The following is a 14039-nucleotide window of genomic DNA, read 5'->3' as shown; positions in this document are numbered from 1 at the left end:
CACGGAGTTACGTGCCGATTTCCGAAATGAAATAATAAAATCTGTACACAAAGTAATTCAGTGTGAACCAAGAACATAGAAATGGTATAGAATTACACAATACAATGGCAATACACAATGGAGAGGACAGTACAACATTCAGTGGCAGTACAGATACAGTGGCAGTATAAAATATAATAGCAGTGGCAATAAGATTCACCTTGAAGCTACAGTGGTCAGGCTTCCAAAATGGCCTAGGTGAAAATAATTATCTTTAAAAATCTTCTGGTCTTGATGTAATGTCAGATGAAATGTGAGATGATACGTACATGCGCTTTCCCCATTCATAGAGTCTCGTGTCTTACATAAACTTCTATAGTGCTGGACTAGTTTGCCTGTGTTAGACCATTCCAGACGATTACAGATTACACTCGACTCCAAAAGAATATAATTACAGTAACTTCCACACCATTGCTTACATTAGATAGAACTGTATTTCCGACAAATATCTATTGTAAAAACATATTGTTATGAACTTCTACCGAATCTTCAAAATACAATGTAATGCAATTACAGTATTGCTTAACAATACATTACATTGCCATTTACCAAAAGATGCTTACTTAAATTTATGAAAATATGACAACATCAGAAATAGTTTAATGGACAAGCTCTTGGTTTGCACATCGACATAAACCATGCTTAAACAAGCTGGGTCTCGTGACCCGATTTTTGTATACCGACTGCAGACCATACCAGATCGTCTGTGTTGTCAGTACACGGTAACAGTTGTCAACAACAAACAAGCCACCACCTGGGCGTCAGTTATAACACAAGAATAGCAGTTGAGTTGCAGAACCGGTTGGGAGTGGTTGTGATTTGAATGTGTTGACACACAGATGTGCTGAAATCAAGTGAGTTTACACAGACTTCTGCACGTATATGTGACAACTGTGAAGTGGATATCGCTAGTGCTAATTGCCACTGAGCATTTTGTTTTATAATAACATGATATATTGTTATATTGTGCAGGACAAAAGGAATTTCACAACATAAGGAAGCAATCAAGAACAGGATGGCAGAATTAGCAAGTTCCTCAGTAGAACAACCTGCATCGAAAATCACATTCGAGGGTAAGTTTACCGCTCTCGTGTGTTTATGTTCTTGTATTTTTACAAATTTGTGCATGTAGATAAATGAGTGTGTGAGTCAGTCTTAGTCACCTTAATGTGAGAGGTAAAATCAAACCTCGGTGAACTATGAACCTGCTATTCCGATTAACCAGGAGGCATGAACAGTTCGAAACTGGGAACACAACTAATATTCAATTAATTTTGAAACGAAACAAATATCACATCACAGTTACACGTACTGTTGTCCCAAACATACCGGTCACATGATATATTTATCACCAAAGACGCAGATAAATGTACATGAACTTTTCCGATCCTACTCGCTTTTGAGATTTTATGACTGCCCCGCTCAATCACGATTACTGTCAATGAATATGAATTGCGACTCTGTAAAAATGTATCTTTGTCACTTTATACGTGTCTATTGTCCAGCTGAAGGTAATACATGCATATAAGGTGTATACGCAATCAGCATTAAATTTTGACTTAGCTATCTGTTCAGTTTCCACTTATTCACATATTAGTGCCATCAACAAATTAAATAATTGCAAGCATTATGACAAATGTTGTTTTTACCGAACCACGATTCATTTAAACAATCTTCACTTTTGTCCTCAGTTAACCCGGCAGCAAATGAGGTGGAAGTCAAATATAAAGACAACCCTACGTGGACGCACATCACAAAATGGAACTGTGGAGTGGTACCTGCGACAGATGACCTCCAAATTCACAAAGAACTGCACACGATTATGACTCTACGGAAGACGTTTCATGACAACCTTCGCGTCACTCTTACGCATATACGGAATAGGATTCATTGTATATTATTTGTCTTCGGGCATGACAATCTAGACAGTGCTATCCAGATGGCCATTAAGGTCGATGGAGTAAAGGCAACAATTTCAAAGTTCCTTCAGGAGATTGATCCAAACTTGAGAAACAGCAGTTTAAGTTGCTGGGTAGGAGAGCAGAATGAATCATCAGCGCAGGACAACAAGAATTCAGGTAACATACCTAAATGTGCGATATAGCTGCATGAGTTAACATCTAGTATTTTTTAGCATTAATTCAGAAAAAGAACCGTTTTATCTACATGAACAATAGCATGTAATTGGTGATATTACAACAAGACGTATTTCGACGTGTTCTTCGTTGCGTCGCACAAACAAGGATAAGGAAAACAGCTCACTACTACATAATAACGTTTTTAGTGATATTGGGAGAATGTAACGTATTCAAATGTCAATTTATATTATAACCACGACGCTTGGACCTGCTTGAATCATGTCATGTATATCTCAATTATTACCCTCGAATCTTTGACACATGCCCATTAGTTCGGCCGTGAATATTGATTGATTGTTTGGGAGTCGGTAGGATTGTGTGGCTTGAGTTGGTTGTGTGATGTGGACTCCGAAACCTGTGTGTTTGGAGATCGGATCTGAGGATCCGTCTGTGTAAATGTGACACCAATTGGACAATTTTCATGTATGTATGCTAGTGTGGTCGTTTTTGCTATGTTGGGGTCGGTTTGTTTATTTATTGTGCTAGCTAGTGTTATGTCTATTTTTGGTGTTTTAAGTTTGGGGTGAAGATATTTTATTTTTTACAGTTTTGTTTAAGATTGTTTATTTGGTGTTCATTTAAATAATTGGTTATTCTTTGGGATATTAGAGTGAGTAGAGGGTGTTTTCGAGCTAGGGCTTGGTTTTTGGGGATGATATTTTTGTTTATTAGGTTTTGAATTAGGGGGTTTGATTGAGACGCGGCCCAGAAATTTAGGGTTAATTGTTCCCTACGTAGACTTAGTGGCATTTCTCCTGTTAAGGCCTGGAGTGAAGTGTAGGAGGTACCATGTTGAGTGCGTGTTATTAGTTTTAGAACCTGATATTGGATTGAGTTTAGTTTTTTGCTTAGGGATTGGTTTAGGGTGTTGTATATGGCACATCCGTAGTCTATTTTAGATCGAATTAGTGATATATAGAGTGATAGGAGGGTGTCTTTGGAGGCCCCCCAGTTTGAGCCAGTTAGGCATCTTAGCGTATTTAGATCTTTGCTACATTTAGTTATTAGATTATTTATGCGAGCGTCCCAGGAGAGATGTTCTTTGAAAATTAGTCCTAAGAATTTGGTTTGCTTTAGGAATTGGATTGGTTTGTTGTTTAGCTGGAGTTTTGGGGAGGCGGGTTTCATGTTTTTGTGTTTAAATACTATTCCAGTTGTTCTTTTCGAGTTTAGGGAGAAGCCCCATTTGTCAGCCCATTGCTGTATTTTGTTTAGAGATTTTTTAAGTAGATTTGGGGACATTTTAATGCTTTTAGTGCGGATCCAGAGGGATCCATCACCCGCGAATTTAGATGTGTTTATTTTGGGGGATAGGCCCTCGATTAGATCATTTATCATTATATTGAAGAGCGTGGGACTGAGGATACTGCCCTGGGAGTGCGATTTTCTAGGGGACATTGGTCCGATTGTGATAACGCAATATGTTTTCACTTTAGTAGGAGGAAATATGCTACATATAATTTTTTAGATTGGGGTATATTAATTCGTAATGTTTTGTGTCACCAGCATTGATGATTAAAGGAAAACCATTCTCAATATGCCCATCGTCTCACCGGAGTCGTTTTAATTAGCCTGTGTAATCACCAATCAGATACCAATTGCCGTCAGCGACCCAATGACCTGGGCTTCGGACCAGCGATGGGACAGTTGGAGGACCTCGTTGACAGCGAGAGGCAATCCCTATGAATCGCATTTGAGTAGATGATGCTTACTATAACCTTCCGCCTTGCAAATTTGTCTGAGCTACAAAAGCCACTATAAAACCAAAATCCATAAAAAACATAACCATGGGCAATACAAACGTACCAATCCAAACAGAAAGTCAAAATTCAGATATAACCAAGCTAACTGGGACCAATTTCAAGAGATCTGCAACCAAGCTAACCGAAACGAACCAGAAAATAGTGAACCAGAAATCTACTGTAAAAACTTAACAGACAACATAATAAACGCAGCTAAAACCTCCATCCCTTTTAAAACAACTAAAAAAGGCAAACCCTCGGTACCATGGTGGAACGAGGAAATAGAACAAACCAGACGCAAACGTTAAATAGCCTTCAACAAAGCCAAGAGCGACTATGAACATCTAAATATAGCTCACGAATTAAACCACCAAGTTCACAGTCTAATCAAAATAGCTAAAACCAGAGACTGTAAAAAGTTCTGTGGAGAAATAAATAGCCGTACAGATGCCATTACGGTCTGGCGCAAAATCCACGCCATTTGATTCTTAAAACGTCGCCAAAAAAACTAAACATTAATAATTCAACAAACCCCGCCGAAAAGGCAAACAAACTCGCAAACCACTTTTCGGCCATAAGCAACTTCAGCCAAAAATGTCAAGATAAACTCAAAACTGAAAACAAACCCACCAAAGAACCAAATAATGATAACCTAGAAATAAACCACCCTTACACAATGGAAGAGCTACTCTACGTCATCCAAAATAGGGGACAGCCCCAGGATTGGACCTAACTTCATACCAAATAATAATAAAAACTCCCCCCTAAACTACTCCAGGCACTACTTAAACTATATAATCTCATCTATCAAAAAGGACAGGTACCAACTCCCTGGAAACCGGCCCTAATCATCCCAATCCCCAAACCAAATAAACCAACTAACCAGGCAAACTCCTATAGACCAATTTCCTTAACTTCAAACATATGTAAAGTAATGGAATCCATAGCAAAAAACAGACTACAACACTACCAAACTCAAAATAACATCATAAACCCAGATCAAAGTGGTTTCACTCCTGGCCGCTCAACCTTAGATAACCTCGCCCGATTAGAGCAGGACATCAAGACAGGACAACTCAACAAACAATATACAACAAGCATATTCTTAGACTTTTCCAAAACATTCGACATGGTATGGCACAACGGGCAAATACAAAAACTACAAAAAATAGGACTCAAAGGCCAAATAATAAACTACATCGAGGACTTCCTAAACAATCGTAAAATAACCATGGGTATAGACCAAACGCTATCGGACCAATGTCCCCTAGAAAATGGCACTCCCCAGGGCAGCATACTCAGCCCCACGCTCTTCAATATAATGATTAATGATCTATTCGAGGGCGTATCCCCTAAAATAAACACATCAAAATTCGCGGGTGATGGATCCCTCTGGATCCGCACTAAAAACATTAAAATGTCCCAAAACCTACTTCAAAAATCCCTAAATAAAATACAGCAATGGTCAGACAAATGGGGCTTCTCCCTAAACTCGGAAAAACAACCGGAATAGTATTCAAACACAAAAACATGAAACCCACCACTCCAAACCTCCAGCTAAACAACAAACCAATCAAATTTAGAAAAACAATCCAAATTCTTAGGACTAATTTTCGATGAACATCTCTCATGGGACGCGCACTTTAAACACCTAATAACCAAATGCAGCAAAGATCTCAATACACTAAGATGCCTAACGGGCTCAAACTGGGGGGCCTGCAAAGATACCCTACTCTCACTCTATATATCACTAATTAGATCTAAACTAGACTACGGCTGTGTCATGTACAACACCCTAAACAAATCTCTCATCCAAAAACTAGACTCAATACAATATCAGGCTCTTAAACTGATTACACGAACCCAACACGGCACCTCCTATACTTCACTCCAGGCCCTAACAGGAGAAATGCCACTAAATCTACGAAGGGAACATCTCACCTTAAACTTCTGGGCCGCGTCTCAATCAAACCCCCTCATCCAAAACCTAATAAACCAAACTATCAACCCCCCAAACCAAGCCAATATCCCAAAGAATAATCAACTACTTAAATGAACACCAATCAAACAATCTTAAACAAAACTGTAAAAAATAAAATATTTTCACCCCACAACTTAAAACAGCAAAAATATACATAACGCTAGCAAGTACAATAAATAAACAAACCGACCCCAACATAGCTAAAACCACCACATTAGCATACATACACGAAAATTGGCCAAATTGGTGTCACATTTACACAGACGGAACCTCAGATCCGACCTCAAAACACACAGGTTTCGGAGTCCATATCGCACAACCAACTAAATCCACACAATCCTACCGACTCACAAACAATCAATCAATTGTTACAGCCGAACTAATGGGCATGGCCTCAGCCCTGCACAGCCAACAATCTAAACAAAACCAAAAAATCCTAATACTTAAAACACCAAAAACCGCCCTAAACTAATAAATCAAATACTAAAAAGCGCAAACGACTTAACTAAGGCAGGCAAACAAATAGCATTCATTTGGATCCCCGCCCACCTAGGAATATACGGCAATGAAAACGCCGATAAAGCAGCTAAACTATCCCTCAAAATCCCAGAAATAAGCTTAAACTTACCTATCTAAAAATCAGAAATTAAAAGTATCAACAAACAAACTATCACCAAAAAATGGCATAAGTTATATCTAAACTCAAATAGGCAAATCAAAAAAGTCCTAAAAAAAACCTAACTAAACCAAAAATCCTACATCCATCCCCCCAAAAAAGTAGAGCAATCACTAAACTCCAAACAGGACACACCTACCTAAATAGCCACCTCAAAAAAATTAAAAAACACGTAACAGGAACCTATCCACACTGCAAACAACAAGAAACCCCAGAACACGCACTCATACACTGCACCCACTACCTAACACACCGAAACACACTACAAACCACCCTCAATCTAAATAAAGCTCTAACTCTCGAAGCAGTCCTTAACCCACAAAATAAAATAGAAAACTTCAAAGCCTTAGGCGTATATCTAATCAAAACAAAACTAACAAACCGGATTTAAAAACGCAATAAACCACCAAAACCAAAACACATAAACAACGCCGTGCCCTAAACGGCCGGATATATAGCAATAAGTGGTTCGCAGCTCTTTATTGTATATCCTTTGTTACGATATACGGATTCTCATTCTTCGATCCTCCGACAGGTGTCGTTTCTCGCAGCGCAGTAAAACACAAGTAAAACAAGTCAAAATTATAATCCCAAAGTTATAAAACCAAAGTTTGAAACCGCGAAGAAAAGCCAATCAACATTTAAATACTTTCCAACGTGGAGTATTGTTTCCCTTTAAGGGCACAGAAATGGTCACTTAAGGTATTTCTTATAATAAGTGTACAGTAACAACCCTTATTGTTTATGTATGCTTCTAAAAGCTGTTATAACTATCACATTATCCCATATAACGATCAAGGTTTAAGGCCATAAACGATGCATCATACATGAGTTTTCCCAAACTGGAAATATTGTACTCAAACCGAAAGCGCTCACCACTTTGTTATTAAGGTAGTTATAGTGTGATAGGAGTTTGAACAGATTGAATAGTGCGATATTAGTTTGAACAGATTGAATAATATGATAGGAGCGTGAACAGATTGAATTGTGGGACAGAACCTTGAACAGATTGAATAGTGTGATAGGAGGGTGAACAGCTTGAATAGTGTGATAGGAGCCTGAACAGATTGAATAGTGTGATAGGAGTTTGAGAAGATTGAATAGTGTGATAGGAGTTTGAGAAGATTGAATAGTGTGATATGAGGGTGAACAGATTGAATAGTATGATAGGAGCATGAACCGATTGAATCGTGGGATAGGAGTTTGAGCAGATCGAATAGTGTGATAGGAGTTTGAGCAGATCGAATAGTGTGATAGGAGTTTGAACAGATCGAATAGTGTGATAGGAGTTTGAGCAGATCGAATAGTGTGATAGGAGTTTGAGCAGATCGAATAGTGTGATAGGAGTTTGAACAGATCGAATAGTGTGATAGGAGTTTGAGCAGATTGAATAGTGTGATAGGAGTTTGAACGGTTACAGGCCGCCTTAGCCACATTTCGAAAATAGATAGCCAAATTTGATGTGGCTCTCGTGGCAATGGTTACGGTTGTGTGATTGTGGAATGTGGCTCTCGTGGCTATACTGTCAAAACATGCTTTGTGATTCTAACAGGTTACCGTATTTAACAAAACAAGTTTTCTTTTTTCATTTTTTATTCAGATCATAACAGGGATAATTTATTCAATATTACATTGATGGATATCACGACAGGTCATATTACATTGTCACATTACAGGTCACGATTGTGTAATGAATTGTACTTCCTTCTTCGTGAAGGTTTTGACCACTGGTGAGAGGTCTCAGGACTGCAACCTCTGTGAGTGACTGCTCGCGCTGAAAGAGCTTCACTACCTCGAAGATCGGCACTTCGGGTGGATTGTTGGTACGGTGGCCTTGGTTGTCGAAGTGATTCCAAATCTCTGGGATGAAGGCCTGTCCTTGAACCCAAATGGTTGTCACATAGTCAATGCAGGCAGTCACTTTAGGGCCAGCAGGAGAGTCAGCAATGGCATCAAGCCACACATCATCCACCTTCTCACGAGGTGGCGTGAAGCAACTCACCCTGAGTTGTGATACTAGCAGTGCACTCCTTGACAATACAGGAACAGTATCTTCTTTCACCTCAACTGCTCTTACACCGAAACTTAAAGCCATCATAGTACAAAATGACGCCTCCTCTACCACTTTCAATGAACTTTATTTGAACTTGTGCATTTGCCATGGTTCTGACATGGAGTGAACAGGACGTCACTTAAATATGTTATGAATAACAGGATTAACTCAATGTCAATTAAGATCGTTTACTCAACTTAAATGTGGGACATTTTAAGGTATCGGTAATCTGATTAATTAATTACCGGCTAGAGTAGGTGAAATGCACACAGCTGAAAATGTGGCGCATTCGGCAATAGTCCTTTTTGAAATGTGGCTCAACCGGCTAGACACCGTTTGAACAGATCGAATAGTGTGATAGGAGTTTCAGCAGATCGAATAGTGTGATAGGAGTTTGAGCAGATTGGATAGTGTGATAGGAGCGTGAACAAATTGAATAGTGTGATAGGAGTTTGGGAAGATTGAATAGTGTGATTGGAGTTTGAACAAATGGTGGATGTCATTTCACTTTTCTGAAAATAAAAGATTTAAATTCATTTGGGCAAATGCAATATTAATCTGAGGTAGACATAGTATGTGATCAGGAGGTATAATTCTAGGATGCCATCATTAAATATTACTTTGCCAGATATATACTACCTTACCTCAAGTTGATTCTGATGCGAAATGTTTTGAAGATTTTTATTGAAATATTATAAGAAGGTAAATATCCGCTTAAAACTCATCAATTTTCGGATAGTAAATTTTAATTGTAATTAAAGAATGGTTTTATACAGTAAATTCTGTATTGATCACTTATTGAACTTGCTGATATATAATTTTCTCTTTGAAGATGAAAAGAGCATCAAGGGCGAGTCAATAGTGCTTTCCGATACTGGTAATAGAGAAGGATGTACATCAGAAACAGACTGGTCATGCAGCTTTGAGCATGATGAATTTGAGATTGACCTGACATCATCAAGAAGAACGTTTACCAGATTGAAGAGCATGTTTGAAGACAGTTATCGTTCTTTTCTGAAACGTGTGCGGGTCGGAAGCCTCATAATTGAATGTGAGCATCAGTCCCGGGAAGATGCACTAGAGATGATGAAGAACCACATCAAGGTCAAGGCCATGATCCTAGAATGCCTTCAAGAAATAGATCCTCGTGTCACCTCCATCAAGGTTGAGGTCGAATACAGAGAGTTCGAAAAGGGTAAGGCGTTTAATGTACTTCATACTTACCAGTTGTACTCCGGTTTCAGGTCACAGTAAGTCACATGCTTTGTAGTTGGTGAGGTAAAAGGGGTTTTAACGTCGTGTTGAAGATTATCGCTGTTATATCGCGACGTGTGTTTACTAGTCCCGACTAATGTTTTATTGTGCTAGCACACTGAGATGTCATGTCACAGACATATTATACCGACTCCGGGCCAACGTGTTCTTGTTTTATCCCCTTAAAGCATAGCGCCAAGCAGGGTAACACGCACCATAATCTTTTGACATCTCTTGGTATGACGCAAACAATGGAGCCCAGTTGCAGCTGAAACATACTATACACTCTGCAAAGAAAGAAACGCAAAAGTAGTAGGTCGAAAATATCTGACAGAGGGTTGTCGACATCCCTGCGGATGGTAGACGTCGTGTTTACAGGCGTCGCGGGGAACGTTATTCACAAGACAACATACAGACAATGGACAGATTTGGTCCTAGTATCGTGGTGATGTATGCCAATTGTGAACAATCGATTACCAATCGACCTGAACATAATACTCAGCATGGACAACCACGTCTGTGATATGGATCAAGACTGCAAGATTTGTAAAGAAGCTTACCACCAGTTACATGTCAGTGATCACCTCAACCATTGAAGAGAAGAAGAAGACCGACAGCAACGAACATTTGTGTTCTATGCCTTTGAATACACCCAGGACCAAGGTACACATGTTTCCAACTTGTGAATTGTGATTCTGGCATACGGAAACTGCATTCCTGACACATGTCTGAAACTGTCTGTGGCACAAGGAAGTAGAAGGACCTAGCCGTGTCAAAGTCTTTGAAGGACCTACTGCACTCAGTGACAAGGGGGATTGGCTGGTGATTCTGGCAGAAAAGAAGAAGAAACCAAAGAAGGAACGTAAGGCACTCCTGCAAGAAGGAAAGGCACCCAAGTATCCCTGTCAAGATCACGATTATGCCAAACCATCACAGGATGAAGATGAAGATGAACCAGTCGAGTGCAAAGACATCTCACCTACGATTGACGATGACATCTTAGTGAATGCCCGCAACAACCGTGGTCATGATGGACACCTGCTACTACAGTATCTGCACCATCTTTACGATTATGGAGAGTGACGTAAATGTGCAAGGTTGGTCAAAGGCTGGACCAAAGTCGACATGCGGGCATTGTGTGGGCATGCGTTATATTTCTCGGCGACAGTCGCGGTTGTCTTCACTCCTACATTATATATTTTGTCGACGGTGAATCACGTCAAAATTTCAATTCTAAATCCGAAATCGTAATGGATTCCGCGGTCTATGATTTTGTCCCGTGGACACGTGTATGGCTCATAAGACTATTAAGAGGTATGTGCGCGTTTATATACGTTGCCCAGCTACACATAAGGGTAACAACTCGATACCCCCTCAATATAGCTGGGCAACGCAGATCAACGCGCACAGTTGTTGACTGTTAGAAATGGTATACATGTCACAATATTGTGAATTGCTGCATGAATCACGTTTGAGATTAAAATATATATACTCATTTTTCCTTCTTTTGATGTTTGTGAGAATGCTCAGGAAATACCAAACATAACCCCGCTTTCCATAACATGGCCTTGCCTGACATTGCCGAGATCAGATTGTATTCAGGGAGTCTTCATTATCTAAATACGGGTGAACAGTTTTAAAGCTTCTGCATTATACTAACATCCTTTAAAATCCTTTAAACAATGTTGATTCTCACATGAAAATAATCGGACAATAAAACACAGCAGCGAGAATAAACCACGAGGGGCGCGGTGTTTTCTTTTTATGATAAACAACGACCACAAGTCGTTTATCTCTTACATAAGTCTAGTATACTAGTAGGTAAATCATTAAGGACCTAGATGATATAAAAAAAATAATCTGACAAGGATGTGCGTCTTAAAACATCACATATAGATTGTGCAACAAATACCTAGTACATGTGTAAGATAACAAACGTCACAGACTTCTTATGAGATTCAAAACTTTAAACCGAGTCCAAGGGACATCCCGAGGATGAAGGTTTTTTATCTCATAAAAAAACGAGGGTAAGTGTTTTATCTAGTTGAAAAACCGACAAAAGAAACTTTAAAGAACATTTATCAACATGTTTATGTTTCCAACATACTTGTCATGAAACCTAGGAAACTGACGCAAAAACACGTAATTAAAAGCATGGTGATTAAGGCCTCATGTTCCATATAAAGAAAACATTTGTCATTTGATTTTACATTTCATTACAATGTGTTAAATGCAAAATAATTAATCAACGAGAATCATCCATATGTTACAATATCAACGGAAGTTGTATTGATAAAATCCCGGGAATATTATAAAATGCCTGTTTATGAGATTTCACCTCAGTGGAGGACAATAGGATGACGTCACTGGAGTTTGATGAGGAAACATAGCACACTATGACCACATTTGAAACATACCTTACATACACAAGGCTATCTGTGAGTGAAGGTAAATACACAATACACACGTTCACATATAACGTCACAAAAACAGGTTTAGGGAGGCAACGTGTTCATGAATCTTTTGCTCTGTTGACTTGATCTTGTGTTTTGATGGTGTATGGTTGAAGATCGGTGTCCTCACATTAAGAGTGTTGCTCATGATCGGCAAGGCTGCTGTCACGTTCCTCATGATCGGGTCGGGAAGGTTGCTGTCACGTTGGTTATGATCGGGTCACCATGCTGCTGTCACGTTGCTTATAATCGAGTCGGCAAGGCTCCTGTTACGTTGCTTGTGATCAGATCAGCTGCTGTCACGTTGCTTATAATCGAGTCGGCAAGGCTGCTGTCACGTTGCTTATAATCGATTCAGCAAGGCTGCTCTCACGTTGGTTATGATCGGGTCACCATGCTGCTGTCACGTTGCTCATAATCGAGTCGGCAAGGCTGCTGTCACGTTGCTCATGATCGGATCGGCAAAGCTCCTGTTACGTTGCTTATGATCAGATCAGCTGCTGTCACGTTCATTGTGATCCGGTCGGCAAGGCTACTGTCACGTTGTTTATAATCGTGTCGGCAAGGCTGCTGTCACGTTGCTTATAATCGGGTCGGCAAGGCTGCTCTCACGTTGGTTCTGATCGGGTCACCATGCTGCTGTCACGCTGTTCATAATCAGGTCGGCAAGGCTCCTGTTACGTTTCTTATTATCAGATCAGCTGCTGTCACGTTGCTTATGATGGGGTCACCATGCTGCTGTCACGTTCCTTATGATCGGGTCGACAAGGCTGCTCTCACGTTGCTTAGGATCGGATCTTTAAGGCTGCTATCACCTTGCTCATGATCGGGTCGGTAAGGCTGCTGTCACGTTGCTCATGGTTTGGTCGGCGAGGCTGCTGTTACGTTGCTCATGATCTGGTCGGCAAGGCTCCTGTTACGTTTCATATGATCAGATCAGCTGCTGTCACGTTCCTTATGATCTGGTCGGTAAGGCTGCTGTCACGTTGGTTACGGGTTGATCGGGTCGGCAAGGCACCTGTCACGCTGCATATGGTCGGGTCGGCAAGGCACCTGTCACGTTGTTCATGATCGGGTCACCATGCTGCTGTCACGTCGCTTATGATAGGGTCGGCAAGGCTCCTGTCACGTTTCTTGTGATCGGGTCGGAAAGGCTGCTGTCACGTTGCTCATGATCGGGTGGGCAAAGCTGCTGTCACGTTGCTCATGATCAGGTCAGCTGCTGTCACGTTGCTGATGTCGGGTCTGCAAGGCTGCTGTCACGTTGCTCTTGATCGGGTCGGCAAGGCTCCTGTTACGTTGCATATGATCGGGTTGTCAAGGCTCCTGTCACGTTGCTAATGATGAGGTCGGCTGCTGTCACATTGCTTATGATCGGGTAGCCATACTGCTGTCACGTTGATCAAGATCAGGTCGGTAAGACTGCTGTCAAGTTGCTTATCATCAGGTCGTTCAGGCTGCTGTCACGTTGCTCAAGATCGGGTTACCATGCTGCTGTCGCGTTGCTGCTGTCACGTTGCATATGATCGGGTAGCAATGCTGCTTTCACGTTGTTTATAATTGGGTAGCCATGCTGTTGTCACGTTGCTTATCGCGTCGCCAAACTGCTGTCCGGTTACTTATGATGGGGTCGGCAAGGCTCGTGCACGTTGCTCAAGATCAGGTCATAAAGACTGCTGTCACGTTGCATATTGATGGTAGAT

At 40.5% G+C, this 14039-nt stretch overlaps 1 long non-coding RNA gene across 1 annotated transcript; it reads left to right on the top strand.

The window, feature by feature from the left end:
• Positions 1 to 834: 834 nt before the first annotated feature.
• On the top strand, positions 835 to 2067 carry LOC139447285 (uncharacterized). The gene is made up of 3 exons (XR_011652018.1): positions 835 to 893; positions 1012 to 1112; positions 1731 to 2067. It is a non-coding gene; the product is annotated as an uncharacterized lncRNA (long non-coding RNA).
• The last annotated feature ends 11972 nt before the right edge of the window (positions 2068 to 14039 follow it).

The sequence above is a fragment of the Haliotis cracherodii genome, unplaced genomic scaffold (genome assembly GCF_022045235.1).
Source record: "Haliotis cracherodii isolate W230 unplaced genomic scaffold, xgHalCrac1.p SCAF_7, whole genome shotgun sequence".
NCBI lineage: Eukaryota > Metazoa > Mollusca > Gastropoda > Lepetellida > Haliotidae > Haliotis > Haliotis cracherodii.
Note: the sequence above shows the minus strand (reverse complement) of the source record. Positions and strands in the feature narration are given on the sequence as shown.